At 38.1% G+C, this 15,209-nt stretch overlaps 1 pseudogene; it reads left to right on the top strand.

Moving 5' to 3' along the window:
• Nucleotides 1-3,384: 3,384 nt before the first annotated feature.
• Nucleotides 3,385-12,974, top strand: LOC109212473 (annotated as a pseudogene).
• The last annotated feature ends 2,235 nt before the right edge of the window (nt 12,975-15,209 follow it).

Below are 15,209 nucleotides of genomic sequence, written 5' to 3'. Positions count from 1 at the left end.
GGTCGGGTATAGAAGTGGGTTACCAGTTGGGTATTGGGTTAGGGGTTGTTTGATTTGGGCTGGGGTGTTGGGCTGGTATATTTTAGGTGAATGGGCTGGGGTTGGTCCGACAAAATGTTTAAAAATGGGTTGTTATTTAAATACCCAATTTTAATTAATAAACAATTTGTAAAAAAATGATAAATAAGTAAATAAAATATCATTTGTGCATAAAACAAGTAAAAATAGTTATTTAATACTATAAAAAGTATAAAAGGATTATTTTAGCATAATTAAGGTAATTATAAGTACATATAGGCTATTATTGCAAATGTGCAATTTTGGCCTTAAAAATGCAAGTGCAATGGTGATAAATATGTTTAAAATATTTAAAACATAATATGGGTATAAATGGTGAAATTAGATGATAAAATCATTGTAAAAATAATTTATGATGCAACTAATGAGTATTTGTAGGAATAAATTAATTTAAAACTTTTTTACAATTATAGAAAAGTATGAAAAATGCTTGTATATGTCTATAAATCAAGTGATGATGCATATGCACTATATTGAAAGTATGTATACATATTTTAAAAATATGAGGAAAAAATTGGGTATCAACATGTAGGAGTAATCATTTAATTATTTTCTTAATACTTAGGAGTTCAATTTTTCAATTCTAGAATTCCTGCACTTTTCAATCCAAATTAGGAAAGTTTCGTCCACTTTTTAAGGGTTTGTTTTCTTAATAAAGTTTTTTGCCTTTAGCTCCATTCAAATTTAGGAATATTATATTGAAGAGAAAAGACATAAAAAAACATAAAAAGAAAATTTGAAAGGAAACATGTGAAAGATCTCGTGTATGTCAGCGACGGAATTCAGTTCTTATTTCAGCTTTTGTTTCTTTCACTTATTCATTTTAGTGTTTGTACAATTCGTATAGCATTAATAAACATCCAATTAAGAATTTAAATAATTTTATAATTTATTGACTTCAGAATATTAAGTATAAATAATAATAAAACTAGGATTAAAATTTTAGTTCATTCATCATTTTTTGAGACTCTTTCAAAGTGAGATCAAGAATATCTTGTAATTCATTACATCTTTCACAATTATAAGACCTTACCTCGCTTGTTTCACCTCGAGCCATGAAGCAGTTTTCATTGTTATCTTTGCATTCGTCGTCTGAAGTGTCCTCATCTGCCCATCATCCTGAAAGTTTGTTCATATCGTTTTCTAGAATTGTCATGAAGCAAAGATTTGCTATTTCTTCGTGTTCTGAACTGTCTTCATCACTCCAGCTTTCAAATGATTTATTTTTGTTGAAACCTCTGGAGATTTTTCTTTTTAGATCTGGACACTCGGCTTGAATATGTCCAAATCTTCCACACTCATAGCATTTTCCATCATTCTTATCTTGTTCGTTGTATTGCCTGGTTCGCCTAGGTGGGATCCTTCCTCTTCTCGTATTCCTGAATCTTCTGATTAAACCATCCATGTTTCTTGACATCATAGCAATTTCTTCTTGAAGAGCTTCATGATCATCATCGATATCATTCTCAGCTCAGTTGTGGCCTTGAATGCAACTGTTTTCTTCTTTTCTTCTTGGTTTGTTTTCTTGAGATGTGTCTTTTCGAAAGCTATGAGTTCTCCGTGAAGTTCATCATAAGATAATTTATTCAGATCCTGTGATTCAAGTGTGACTACTTTAATTTGCCAAGTGGTTGGTAAGCTTCTAAGAATCTTTCTAACTTGATCACCACTTGAGTATGGTTTGCCGAAAGCTTTTAAATCGCTAATGATTTTACTGAATCTGGCAGACATTTCCTCAATGGATTCTCCTTCTTTCATTTGGAAGAGTTCATAATCGTGAACCAACATGTTGATATGTGTTTCCTTCACTTTGTTGGTTCCTTCGTATGTGACTTCAAAATTGTCCCACATTTCTTTGGCTGTATCACAACTGGATATTTTTTTATATTCTTCATCACTTATAGCATTATAGAGCAAATTTCTTGCCTTGTTGTTGACTTGCACAACCGCCATCATCTGTATATGAGTCAATATCTTCAGGATCAGCAAGAGGTTGAGCAGCAGCCGGCAGAGGATAGTTCCCCTTTTTGATAACTCTCCACACTTTAACATCATACGCCTTTGCATATATTTCCATACGTACTTTCCAGTGGGAGAAATGTTGTCCATTGAAGTATGGTGGCCTTACTTGGGAAGTTCCTTCTTGGAAGAGTGCTCCTATAATAACTTGATTTGTCATGATCTTTTCTCACAAGCTGTTAAGCAAAAAGAAAAGTGTGAGCCTTGCTCTGCTACCAATTGAAAGTACAAGAGGGGAGGGGGGATGAATTGTTTATTTTTAAACTTAATAGCTATTAGTTGACTACTTTTACAATTAGTCGACTAGATATAAGAGCTTGATACTAGTAAGGACAGAATTTAAGATGCAGAAATTAAATGCAGGAAATAAAAACACCAGAGTTTTTAGACTGGTTTGGATTCAATGTGAATCCTAGTCCAGTCCCCTTGGGTTGCAGGGGAGTTCTCTTTCAGTGAATGAGTTTCTTCGAGTACACAGAGAATGGTGTGATCTACACCAATAGCTCAGTTCCTATATCACTCGTTTCTTTTGATACAATGCCTCATCAGTGTCGTTCTCTCTTTCTTCTCTAACTTGTTACACAGCAGATCTAGTAGAGCTACAATGTTTGTTTGCAGTAGAATAAAGAGAGGGTATTTGGTTCGATCAAAGTATATCGCTCTAGGGTACAGATACAAGTTTAAATACTTTGAGAGAGGCTTGGTTTCTGGAGAGATTTGCCAACCCAAGAGATTTGATCCTTGGAAAGAAATTGATTTTTTCCAAGAATAAGGTTATACAGCAACGGGTATGCTTGACGAGAGACTTGAATGATTTTCCATATATGCTTCCCAAAATCTTGCTCCTTCCAGATTTGGATACGCTCGATTTATTTGATTCCTTAAGTCTAGGTTTGATTGATTCCGTCTTGGCTTTGATTGATTTCTCTAATCTCGGATTGCTTTCCTTGATTCCTTCCTTCTCGTAGCTGTCCATTGATTCTTTGATCTTCTCTAATCTCGAATTGTTTTTCTTAATTTTCCTGATTGATTGCTTCCATCTCGTAGCCATTGATTCCTTGATCTTCTCTCCTTGATCTTCTCTGATTGATTCATTCAATCTTTGAATGCTATCCATGAGTTCCTGCACATAGAACAGATATATTATTTACATCATTAAAATCAGATCTAACAAAAGGTACATATGCAAGATTTTGCTGGCAGTGTCTGTACTAGGGAGATCATGTAGACATTATTTAACATGACGTTTCCCTCTTCTTCCAGGGATATGGGTTTGGTTGGGCATTAATGGAGTAAAAACTTGTGTTGACACTGAAGGTTTTCAAAGTTTTGGAAATTAGTCAAATGTATATGATGATTGAAGTCCAATGAGATAACATTATATGTGACTAATCATGTTTCTTTGTTCTTTGTTATGCAGGATTTTTGCCCTTGCAACTGTTCTGAGTTCCGTGCTTATATATAATCTACCAGAGATGGTTTGTTACTCTGTCTATATATGACTTTCACTCGATTTAGTTGTGAGTGTTTATGTTACCTTATCAACTAAAAAAAAGTTGAGTATTTCAGTTAAACCTGTTACTATATTTTAGTATTCACAAGTATAACTTTTAGTTTTTCATGTTCTATTGCAACAGAAAAAAGAATAGTTGAATGTTGAGTGATGGAATAAGGTTATTAGTAACCAATGGATGAGTATTTATGTTAAACCTGTTACTATATTCAAGCTCTGTTGCATTTGCCAATATATAAACTTGCTGAAGAGTTCTATGGAATTATGGTCCAATCCTAACCAGTCATTTCAATAGTTTCTATGACTTGTTTGGTTTCTAAGTTATATATTCACAGCCTCTTTTCTGTTCTGACTCTGTTGTTTCATCACTAACTCAGAGTGAAGGTAAGCATTTAAATATCTTTGATTAATTTTTCAACGATTCTTAACAAAAGTGATATGCTTATGGGGTGGATGTTGTGTAGGGGCAAGTCGTTGCTTTCGAACCTGCAAAAGTACTCCTATGGCTTATCCAACGTGATTTTCTACGTAAAAGTTGCCATATATATATGTCCCTAACTACATTTTAATAATGTCGTGTGTTACAGCCTCTAATATGGTCTGCATGTCTAAGCTTGTACTATTAACAGAAGGAAAAACTGTGCAAGAAATGGTCAACGAAGCTCTGCAACAAGTCCCCAATAGTGATGCATGGTTCGTTTGCTTATCTTTATTTGCATATATAGTAAATAACTATATATAGAGTATACTGAAAAGTTAACTATATATTGTTTTATCTTTATGTTTCTGCAGGTGATAGAAATATTGATAAGGTACTTTTATATACTGCAAAGATGCTTGCATAACTAGATATATTTTTTTTTTTTTGTGGTTCATTATGTGATCAGGTGAATCAGATTCGAGATTCATTAGCTGTAATGGGCGACAATAGCACCGCCTTCAGCTTACCACAAGTATGAACTTACCTTTGCTATGCATCAATCTTTTTTGTTAGTAAACTGTATTTGTAAACTAATTCTGGAAAAACAAAGCAGAATAATATATAAACAGAAAACGTAAAGAGATAGAAATCAATTCGAGCCCACTGAATTCACAATGTTTCCTTAAGGAATTTAATCCCCTCCTGGTACCCAAGGTTATGGATTATTTCCTCCCAGGATAGAACGAATTACACACTGGTGTAGTGGTACTTCAAACCCCAGTGTTTCAGCGAACACAAAGTTCGGTAGCAAATCACACTTACTGTTGCTTTGTTTGATGTTAAAAGTATACAGAAGAAGGAGGAGAAACTCAGGAAATCGTATGGAAATTCTGAGCAGAATAGCCTTGTATTTATAGCCAAAGTTGGGCTGGAATCTGAAGAGGTGCAACTCTTCAGAATGGCTGTTTATGCAAAACGGCCACAGCATAAATGCCATAAGGATTTAATATTAATATTAATTTAATATTAATATTTTGTTATTAAAACAAATATTTAATAACATTTCTGTTAATAGTTTACCGAAGCCGAGCGAGCGACGACGACGGCGCGAGGCTTGCCTTCTTCTCAACTCTTTATGAGCTAGAAGAAGAGCAATTGTTTATATACCCATCAAAAACCTTTTCCTCTTCCAATATGGGACAATGTCCCTTTGCCAAGGGGGGAAACTTAAAATTTCACTAAAAAATTTCATTTCCCTCTATTTCCCATTCACCCTCTTTTAAGTATTTAATATAATTAAATACATAAAACCCAACATCTTTGGTTAGACATCTTCTTCGCTTTGACTGCTAAACAAAATATTGTCCTCTAATCTTATACTCTGACCTCAAAAAGCTTCATTTATAATTTTGTGCATGGTCTCTTTGTTCATTAATTTTTTTCTTTGTATGCTCTTATTATTAGTTCTATATATATACTAATTCTTGATGTTATCTGTTACCTAGTGGTAGACACCAGGCACTTCTATGAATTATCGTTATTCTTCTTAAGGTATACAGTTGTTACCTGAAGGGGAGCCTTGGCGTAACTGGTAAAGTTGTTGTCATGTGACCAAGAGGTTACGGGTTCAAGCCGTGGAAACAGGCTCTTGTAGAAATGTAGCCCCGGACCTGACGCATAGCGGGAGCTTACCGGCTGCCTTTTTTAATCTTCTGGGCAGTGGCCATGCTGTCAGCCCCGCCAATATTAGATATTTCGAGTGTGCTGAATCTGTATTTTTCTTCTCATTATTCTCCTATATTGTTGAGAGAAGTGGAGTTAGTAAACTATGGTTAGCTAGCTATAGTTAGTTAATCTAATTAATGTGGTTAGTTAGGAAGCTAGTGTATGTTAAGTGTATAAATATACAATAGGAGCTAATGTACAGTTAAGACAATTCATTTTCATTTCTCAATGGAACAGTTACTCTTTTCCTCTTCTTAGCCTTCTCTCTAAGCTAACCTCCGATCTCAGAACTTCCATAACCATGGAAGCTAACATGGTATCAGAGCTAGTGTCTATGATCGAAGCATAGTTCCTTGCTCATCTGTGTGTATGTGTGTTACTGAAGTTCAGCTGAAGTGTCTAAAGGTAACAACACCTCTGAGCTAGGGTTCTGCTAAATTTGACCTCTGGAAAGCTTCATCAATGGCGATAGAAGACGAAACAAACGAGAGTGCTCCCAGACGAGCGAATGTACCAGCTGCTCCAGCTGTTTTCCCTACGATAGATCACAATCACACTCTATTTCTTCAACCGACAGATACTCCAGGTAGCTCGCTCATCTCTCTTCAGCTAATTGGTTCGGATAACTATGCTTTGTGGAGTCGATCTATGAGAATAGGTCTGTTAGGTAAAAGCAAACTAGGATTTGTGGATGGTAGGTATCCAAAATCGAAGTTCGAACCTGAATTTCATGAGCAATGGGAAAAGGTAAATGCTGTAGTACTCTCTTGGATTATGAATGCTGTGCGTCCAGGTTTGTTAAGAACTGTAGTGTATGCTTCCAATGCACACAAGGTGTGGGAAGATCTGAAGGAAAGATTTGACAAAGTGAATGGATCTAGGGTTCTGTACTTGCATAGAGAGATCCATACACTAACACAGGGAACAATGAGTGTAGCTGATTATTTCTCAAAATTAAGAGATCTATGGGATGAGTTTGATGCACTCATGCATTGTCCTGGTTGTCCGTGTTCAGAGTCAAAGAAATATGCTGAGCACTTTGAATATCATAGGCTGCTTCAGTTCCTTATGGGACTGAATGACTCTTATTCTCAAGCTCGAAGCCAAATAATGATGATGACACCAGTGCCTAGTATTAACAAGGCATATTCTCTTCTTATGGATGTTGAAAGTCAGAGAAACCTGGCAAACTTTACTCAAATGGTGCAAGTAACAGAAGTTAATGACAGCACTGCTATGTATGGCAACAAAAATCCAAATCCTGGCACTGGACAGTTTAGAGCTCAGAAGAAGACACTGATTTGTAATTATTGCAACTACAAAGGTCACACTAGGGAGAACTGTTACAAACTAATAGGGTATACTCAAGACTTCAAGTCCAACTTTAAGATGAAGAAGAAGGGAAGCAACCCAGGAGCATACGCTAATCATGTCAATACCAATTACAGTCCTACTATGCAAAATGCTCATGTGCAGATTCAATTTGGAGGTCTACAGGGTGGGACTGCTACTACACCTGGTTTCCAACCTCAACAAATACAGATGAATGCTGCACCAACTGGAGTCCGGACTCAGCAACAACCAGCTCCTTACTTTACACAGGAGCAATATCAGCAGATAGTGCAGCTACTTAACAAGGGAGCAGATGAAGGCCCCTCTGCCAGAGCTGCAACTGCAGGTAAACTAATAGCTCTGTTATCCAATCATGTTAATCTCAATTGGATAATAGACTCTGGAGCTTCAAATCATATGACATCCACACTAGAAATGCTAAGTCCCTGTCAGTCAATTTCCTCTCAAAAGGGAATAAAGTTCACTTGCCAACAGGGGATGTTGCCTCTATTACACACATAGGAAAAGCAAGTGTGCTTAACAATCAGGATATCAACAATGTATTGTACATCCCAGAGTTTAAGTACAATCTACTGTCAGTATCTAAACTGACCAAAGAGCTGCAGTGTCTTGTGGCATTTTTTCCTGACTTCTGTATCTTCCAGGATCTCTACAATGGTCAGGTGAAGGGGATTGGTAAGGAGGACAAGGGACTGTACCTATTACAAGGCAAGTCATTAGTAGGTGGTATATTCAGTCATGATCCAACTCAACCAAGGAATAAAACTGTGCAGCAAGTATCTGAGGTGAACTTTGTATATAAGTCTACTATGCCTGAGAATAAGTCTGCTTGTATGTCTGCTTGTATGACTAGTGAACACTCAGAATCTAGTGCACTGTGGCATAGAAGATTAGGCCATGCACCTATAGATGTAATCAAGAAGCATACAACTCTAAGTAGTTTGAAGGATTATCACACACACTACACTGTATGCCCTTTAGCCAAGCAGACAAAGTTACCTTACAAGCTAAGTACTACTACTTCTAATGCTGTTTTTGAACTAATTCATTGTGATGTATGGGGGCCATACAGAGTACCTACATATGACAGTAAAAGGTTTTTTGTTACTATTGTAGATGATTTTTTCCAGATTTACCTGGGTGTTCTTACTTGTTTCTAAGTCTGATACAGTGGTTGTCCTTAAAGAGTTCCTAACAAAGGTGAAGAATGTATTTTCCACAACAGTTAAGACTCTTAGAACTGATAATGGTAGTGAATTCTTTAATCAAGAAGTTCACAGTTTATTGTCATCCTTGGGCATTATTCATCAAAGTACCTGCACCTATACACCTCAGCAAAATGGAGTTGCTGAGAGGAGGCACAGGACTATCTTAGAAATGGCCAGAGCTTTGAGGTTTCAAGCTGCTGTGCCTTTGAAATTCTGGGGAGATTGTGTATCTACAGCTATTTACTTGCTCAACAGACTTCTTTCAAGAGTCATTGGTGGCAAGTCACCCTTTGAGATGCTTTATTTGCATGCCCCAACCTCACTCATCTCAGAGTATTTGGCTGTTTGTGCTATGTAACTTCACCCAAGGAGCTGGACAAATTTGCTTCCAGAGCAGTACCTGGTGCATTTCTAGGCTATTCCTCAACTCAGAAGGGATATAAGGTCTATGATCTTCACTCAAGAACCTTCCTTGTCAGCAGAAATGTGGTGTTTAAAGAAGATATTTTTCCATTCAAATGCTCACAAACCTCTGGCACACCTATGTTTCCTGTTCTAGATCTCCTTCCTACAGCCACTGATATACATACTGCACCTGAATCCTATGATCCACCTATGAGTCCACAAATTGACACATATCCAACTGACCTACACCTTTCAGAGGAACCCCTCTCCTTAGTTCCTTCTCTCCCTCCTTCTCCTTTGCCAGAAGAAACCAATACCTCAGAGCACTCACAGGCTCCCTTTGTGAGTCTGAGAAGATCATCAAGACCTAGCAAATCTCTTTTGTGGTTGCAAGATTATGTGACTCCTGTCTCCTCTCACACTTGACCGTATCCTATCTCCTCATGTGTATCCTACAATGCTCTCAAACCTGCTCACCTTCATGCCCTATCCTCCTACTCCTCTATTACTGAACCACAGTCATTCAAAGAAGCTGCCTCAGATCCCAAGTGGATTGCAGCTATGAAGCTTGAAATAGCTGCCCTAGAAGCCAATCACACGTGGAGTATTGTGGACCTGCCTGCAGGAAAAGCTCCCATTGGATGCAAATGGATTTTTAAGATAAAGTTCAAGGCTTCAGGGGAAGTTGAGAGATACAAGGCAAGGCTGGTGGCCAAGGGCTACAGCCAGAAAGAAGGCCTTGACTACTCAGAAACTTTTTCTCTTGTAGCCAAGATGGTTACTGTGAGGACCATCATTGCATTAGCAGCTGCTAAACAGTGGGTTATCTATCAAATGGATGTGCACAATGCCTTCCTCAATGGTGATCTAGTGGAGGATGTCTACATGCAGATACCTAATGGGTTTGCTAGACAGGGGGAGTCTCCCAAGGTCTGCAAACTACACAAGGCCTTGTATGGGCTCAAATAGGCCCCAAGGCAGTGGAACAAGAAATTAACAGAAGCATTGCTACACATGGGCTTTCAACAGAGCCACTTTGACTACTCTATGTTTACCAGACACAATGGAAGTGATCTAGTTGTTGTGCTGGTGTACGTAGATGATCTACTGATCACAGGCAACAATGTGATGCTATTAAATCAGACAAAAACTGATTTGTAGAGGAATTTCAAGATGAAAGATTTAGGTGAGCTAAAGTTCTTTCTGGGCATTGAAGTTGCTAGATCAAAAGAGGGTATAGTTATGTCTCAAAGGAAATATGCATTGGAACTTATCTCTGAGTCAGGTCTAGAGGGAGCCAAGCCAGCAGGCACACCTCTAGAAGTGAATCAGAAGCTAACATCTCAGGAGTATGACAAAGCTATAACAGGCACAGGAAGTTCAGAAGAATCAGATGCTGCACTCAAGGATCCAGGTAGCTATCAAAGGCTTGTAGGGAGATTACTCTACTTAACTATGACCAGACCAGACATAGCATTTGTGGTTCAAGTCTTGAGCCAGTATATGCACAGTCCAAAAGTGTCTCATATGGAAGCAGCTTTGAGGGTAGTGAGGTACATAAAAGGAGCTCCTGGACTAGGACTCTTCATGCCAGCATAGAATGCAAATGAGTTATCTGCATACTGTGACTCTGACTGGGGTTCTTGCCTACAAACTAGGAGGTCAGTCACAGGTTACATAGTGATGTTTGGAGATGCTTTGATCTCATGGAAATCAAAGAAGCAGGAGACTGTCTCCAGAAGTTCTGCAGAAGCTGAGTTTAGGAGCATGGCATCATGTACTGCAGAAATAGTATGGTTAAATGGGTTGTTCAAAGAGCTTGGAGTTCAACTAAACTCACCTGTAAAGCTTATGTGTGATAGCAAGGCTGCAATTCAAATTGCAGCAAATCCCATTTTCCATGAAAGAACTAAACATATTGACATAGACTGTCATTTTGTTCGAGAAAGGATAGTGCAAGGGGCATTGAAAACTCAGCATGTATCAACTAAGGAGCAGTTAGCAGACTTACTAACAAAGGGCTTGGGCAAGGCTCAACATGATTATCTTCTGAACAAGCTCGGAGTGAAGAACCTCTTCAAGCCTTCAGCTTGAGGGGGAGTGTTGAGAGAAGTGGAGTTAGTAAACTATGGTTAGCTAGCTATAGTTAGTTAATCTAATTAATGTGGTTAGTTAGGAAGCTAGTGTATGTTAAGTGTATAAATATACAGTAGGAGCTAATGTACAGCTAAGACAATTCATTTTCATTTCTCAATGGAACAGTTACTCTTTTCCTCTTCTTAGCCTTCTCTCTAAGCTAACCTCCGATCTCAGAACTTCCATAACCATGGAAGCTAACATATATATATCTTGATGTGACTGGATATTCAAGCATGTAACTGTCTTATGACCATGGCATCACATTCATTATTGTTTCTTTTCCTCAATCTTCTTTTCTTGTTTTCAGAGGTAGGTGTGGGCGGAGGAAGGTTTGGGATAGTAGGGAAGGGGGAAACAAATCAAATTCTTTGTACTAAAATTTGTTTAAATATCCCTAAGCAGGTGTATTTAAGTTGATATCTTATCAGCTAAGCACTTTTCTAATTATAACTCGGAATGATGCATCAACACTCTTAGCTCTTCTGCAGCCTCATCTTCAGCGTACGCAACTTTGTGACATGAAAGATGCTGAGCTAGATCCTGATTATATCAAGAAGAAGGAGCAATTGAAACAAGTTCGTATCATTCCTTGAGCAGGTTTTTGTCTCTTTATCTGTTAACTTTCCTTCTTTTTGTTCAACGAACTGATGCGATTGTTCTAACCCTGTCTCTTTAATGGTAAATTGATGTCAGATACTTGATGCCTTGAATAAAGGAGAGATGGGCTCCCTTGTGGAGGTTTTTAACAATGGTAATTTAGAAAAGTATCTAAAACTGTACATTAACCAGATGGCTAACACGGTTTTTGTTATCAAACTGTATTGCTGAAAATAAATTAAATAATAATCTTTCTGAAAACAAAAACAGAAAGTTAATAGAAATTAAATTCCGAAAAACAGTAAACTTCTTCAAAATAAATTCTGAAAACGTTGTAGGAACAAATCGAGCCCACTGAATACACAGTGTGTCCTTAAGGAAATTATTCCCCTCAAGTACCCGAGGTTCTGGAATATATCCTCCCAGGATAGAACGATTTAACTCACAGGAGTGTTGGTACCAAAAACGCCAATGATCAGCGAACCACTCGATGGCAGCAAAACACACTGGAATTTTAGTGCAGAAGAAGAAGAAGAAGAAGAAGAAGAAGAAGATAATCAGAAAATTTCGTAAGTAAATATTCTTGGATTTGAAGGTATATTTATAGCCAACTTGGTGTTGTTTCTGAAGAGGTTTGCAACCTTTCAGAACAGTCATAGTTGTTGGAACAGGTGTGACACTGTTTCAAAACAGCCATGACTGTTCAAAATATTGCGGGAAATATAAAACGGATTTAAAATAATCCGGGAAAGAAAAACGGGCCGGACCGGATTTTCTTTAATTAATTTAATTAATTAATTAAATATTTGAAAAGAATTTTGTCCAAAAAGATTAATCAATCAATGATGAAGCCGAAGCCGAGCCGAGCGACGACGACGACGGCGCGAGGCTTGCCTTCTTCTTAGCTCTTTAAGAGCTAAAAGATGAGCTTCTCTTTATATACACAAAGATTTTCTTTCCTTCTACCAATGAGAGACAAAGTGCATAAGTGAAATGAACTCATTCAAAATTTCATTTCCCTCCATTTCTTTTCCCGCTATTTTTCATTCATACCTCTTTTGTTATTATTTATTAATAACAAACCCAACAGTTTTACCAATGCGAGCAGAGTCTTTGCAAAAAGCTCATGAAGAGCAGAGAGATGCTGCAATGAAAGTTTTTGACGAACAGCATTTTGGTCGTCAGCATGCAAGGAAATCAGTTGATCAATTTGGACGAGGAGATTGAAAAGGTTAAGATTTAGAGTAGCAAAGCATGGTTTTATGCATCTCTATAAATTTTGCTTAATTTCATGTATTTGCAGGAGTATGAGAATATCATGTTGGCAAATGAATATCAATCCTCAAAGGTGTGTGAGGCTTTTTATACTAAATGCGAGGACAAAATGGACGAACTTCAGTCCCTCAGACTTCCTTCAATGGCAAAATTCAACGCTGGCTTCCTCCAATGCAACCAAAGTTTTGAAACAGAATGCGTCGGACCTTCTAAAAGCAACTACGAACAGCGAATAATGAAGGTTTTCCCACACTTATTTTTTTAGCTCTTTCTAACTTCATCATTGGAACCTTGTCGTGAAAACAGTCTCTTGCAGAAATGCAGGGTAAGGATATGTATCATAGACCCTTGTGACCCGGCCTTCCACGGACCCCGTGCATAGCGGGAGCATAGTGCACCAGGCTACCTGATAATAGGTGAATTTGACTATAATCACACCTTAAATAATCACCTTCTTGTGTAGTTTTAATGCTAAAAGTGATGACAAAATGCTCTTATTAGTGCTTTTCATGATTTGTAGGTGATATATGTATAAAGACGGCTAAGGAGCAGTTTTGGAGTCAAAAGTGATGAAAAAGAGGCCAACTGTGAAATTTCCTAAGTGACTCATGCAAAAACAGGCCGAAGATTCAGAGAACTGGATCCACCGCGGTTCCACCGCGACCGCGGCAGAATCGCGGTGGGAAGCAGCTGCAGAAGTTCAGAGATTCCGCGAGGGTGTTTGGCCGCGGTTCTACCGCGACCGCGGCAGAACCGCGGCAGGCGCAGAAACTTCTGGGACCAAAGTGTCAATTACGGGATTTTTAGACCTAAACCCTATTGAAAACATTAGACTTCGCCCAAGAGAGGCATGTATTGATTTTTTAGGTTTCTTAGCAAGGAAAACAATTGGGAGAAAGTATTCTAAACATCCTTCCTCTTTTCTTTTGATTTTACGATAAATTCAAGCTTAGTTTATTTTCCCATAGTCATGAGTAGCTAAATTCCTTATCTAAGGTGTTGATGGAACCTATTGGGTGATGAACTTCTTGTTTATGTGAATACAAATTGCTAGTTTAATCTTTATTTGTTCAACTTCGTGTTCGTTGTAGTTAATTGACAGGATCCTCAATTAGCTGTGCCTATTTAGTGTGCATAACTTGGAAAAGAGTGCATATTTAGGGTATTGTTGAACAACACCACTCCTAGATTATTAGAGGAATCTATAATTGCGGGTTTAAAGGCGGGATTAGGAATAACGAAGCCTTGGGTTCAATCTAAATTGAATTGTGCTAAATAAAGTAAGCTAGTGTATCTCAGGAGAGTGCAATAGTAAATTACTGTGATTACTCGGGAGAGATTTACGGTAAGATTAGCGTTCATGATTGATAGAGATGTGTGGGTAAATTTGTATGAGCATAAACAGAAGGGATTCCATCAATAGGGGAAATCATTGCCTTAGCTTTTTCTCATAATTGTTTACAACCTTTATTTTTTACGTAGTTACAGCCATTTAGTTATTTGCAAGCTAGTTGTTAAAGAACACTCAACTGAGATTTGAATATTTGGGAAGCTGGTTCTGAAGACTTAGTGGGTCTGAAGATAGCAGTTGATAGGTTAACTCTCTGTGGATTCGACCCTGGGCGTAATACTCGGGTTATATTTGCAACGTCCGTAAAGTTTTTTTTTATAAGGCATAGTTGGGCGTGATCAAATTTTGGCGCCGTTGCAGGGGAGTTAACGGAATTATCAATTGCCATTGACAGAAATACAAAGATTCTTGTTGTAGTCAGTTTTCTCTCTACCAACTTTTTCATTGAAAATTTGACGGTTGTTGATCTGGGTGCACAGGTGCATGCCTAGAAACTCTACGAGGACTGGAGAACTGCTTGAAGGACTCTCGGACCCCGAGAAGACATTCCGGGCATTGAATTGTGCAAACAAAAGACTTCAACAATCACAACAAATACACCAACTCGAAATTGACATGGGCGACATAAACGACCCCAACGTGAACGTCAGGAATGAGCAACTGGCACCTCCTGTGCCTGAGGGTGCACTTTATGACTGGGCACAACCCACAGCTGACAATCTGGCCACTGCCATTATTCTGCCTGCAATACAAGCTGAATCGTTCCAGATCACAAATAACATGCTACACTTGTTGCAGAACAAGGGACTTTTTTCTGGGACACAAACAGAAGACCCGCAGCAACACTTAAAGAACTTCCTGTCTATTTGCAAAACTCAAAGGCAACTGAACGTGACTCCGGAAGCAATCAGATTATTATTGTTTCCATTCTCGGTGACAGGAGCTGCTCAGGTTTGGCTAAACTCGCTTCCCATAAACTCTATAGCAACTTGGGATGAGTTGGTCAAGCAATTTCACAACAAGTTCCATCCTCCTAACAAGACCGCTCAACAAATTGATGAGATTGTGAGTTTCAAACAGAAACCAATGGAGACACTACACGAGACATGGGGCAGATTTAAAGGA

Source organism: Nicotiana attenuata, unplaced genomic scaffold (assembly GCF_001879085.1).
Source record: "Nicotiana attenuata strain UT unplaced genomic scaffold, NIATTr2, whole genome shotgun sequence".
NCBI lineage: Eukaryota > Viridiplantae > Streptophyta > Magnoliopsida > Solanales > Solanaceae > Nicotiana > Nicotiana attenuata.
Note: the sequence above shows the minus strand (reverse complement) of the source record. Positions and strands in the feature narration are given on the sequence as shown.